Raw genomic sequence first — 2,032 nt, 5'->3', positions numbered from 1 at the left:
ACTTTCCCCCCCCCCCCCCCTGCTAGTGTTGCAAACAGGTCATCTGCTTTGGGTAGTGGGTACTGGTCCTGTAACGAGACTCAGTTGATCGTTACCTTGTAGTCCCCGCAAATTCTAACCATCCCATTGCTCGTCAACACTGGCACAATTTGACTGGCCCACTCGTTGAACTCGACTGGTGATATGATCCCCTCTCGTTGAAGTCTGTTCAGCTCAATCTCAACTTTCTTTCGCATTATGTATGGAACTGCTCGGGCCTTGTGATGAACGTGTCTTGCATCAGGGACTAGATGGATCTGTACTTTTGCGCCTGTGAAGTTGCCGATGCCTGGCTTGAATAATAGCGGGAATTTGTTTAGCACTTGTGCGCATGAGCCATCATCCTCTGAAGACAGTGCTTTGATGTCGTCCCAGTTCCATTGGATCTTTCCTAGCCAGCTTCTGCTGAACAGCGTTGGGCCATCGCCTGGTACAATTCATAGTGGTAAATCATGCACAGCTCCATCGTACAATACCTTCACTGCCGCACTGCCAATGACTGGTTTGAGCTCTTTGGTGTAAATGCGCAGCTTGGTGTGGATCGGGCTTAGTTTTGGTCTTTGTGCTTTGTTGCCCCACAGTTTCTCAAAAGCCTTCTGGCTCATAATTGACTGACTCGCCCCCTTGTCCAATTCCATGGAAACTGGAATGCCGTTAAATTTGTCTTTTAATTTTGGTGGTGAAGGTATGTACCCCATACACTTCCTCTTCAGCCTCGGGTTGAGTTGCCTCTCTTACTCGTTCAGCGTGATCCGTGCCGAATCGGTCATCTTCTGCCGACTTTGGCACATGGTGATTCGCAGCACGTCTGCACATTCGCTGGAGGTGCCCCATTGTTCCACAGCCCTTGCACACGTAGTGCTTGAATCGACATTGATGGGCTCGATGATTACCCCCGCAGCGCCAACACGGTGCTAATGGATTCGCATTCACGCCCCACGGTGGACTCTGAGTCATCCTAGGTCTGGCTTCTGCGGGCGTATAGGCCCTGCCATGGACAGTTCTGCCTGCTGTTATTTTATGCACAGTACTTGCCAGTGAGTTCCAATGCTGCAATGATATCTATTTAGTGTTATCTTTCGTGGACATAAAAGCCTGGGTTATCGTGATGGCCTTGCTCAGTTCTAGGGATTCGGCAGACAGTAGTTTGTGAAGAATGACCTCGTGGCCAATTCCAAGCTCACAAAAGTCCTGCAACACTTCCCCCAAAAACCAGCAAATACGAACGGTCCCGCAAGTCATCTTAGGTCATTGACCTAGCTCGCCACATCCTGGTCCTTGGAGCGGTGGTGCGTATAAAAGCGATACCTGATCATCAAGATGCTCTCCTTCGGCTTGAGGTGTACCCGAACCAGTGTGCACAGCTCTTCATATGTCTTCTCCATTGGTTTCGTCGGTGCTAGCAGATTTTTGATGAGGCCATATATCGTGGACCCGCAAACGGTGAGGAGAATCGCCCTGCGCTTGACTGCGGTTTCTTCCTTTTCCAGCTCGTTGGCCACGAAGTACTGGTCAAGACGTTCAACAAAGACTTCCCAATCATCACCCTCAACAAATCTCTCATGAATACCAACGGTAGCCATAACTGCGTGAAAGTTTGTGATCTGTTACTCCTCGCCAATTGTTACATTTAGAATAACTCCACAAGACTGTACATCTTAAGCTCAAACTGTTGTGACCTTGGTCTTTTTATTGTAACTCCAGAGTGAGGAGACAGCATGGTAGTCTGGCTTTTATACCTGCTTGCCCAGGGTGTGCAGGTGACCCTTGGGTCTCCCACAGGTGCGCCCCCTGGTGACAAGTCTTACACATTGGAAATGTTTACATACATAACAACTTCCTTGCCTCCTTCTAATTGGATGCAGTTCATAAGTATATGTTTTCCACATACACATCCTCCTGTATTATCAAAAGATTGTAGAAGGAATTTTAAGCACTCTGGGGATAAAGGCACGCCTGCAGGTTTGCAATAAGTGAAAAGTAGGTCATGTTC

Source organism: Pristiophorus japonicus, chromosome 5 (assembly GCF_044704955.1).
Source record: "Pristiophorus japonicus isolate sPriJap1 chromosome 5, sPriJap1.hap1, whole genome shotgun sequence".
NCBI lineage: Eukaryota > Metazoa > Chordata > Chondrichthyes > Pristiophoridae > Pristiophorus > Pristiophorus japonicus.
The sequence above is the reverse complement of the archived record's forward strand: the minus strand, read 5'-3'. Positions refer to the sequence as shown.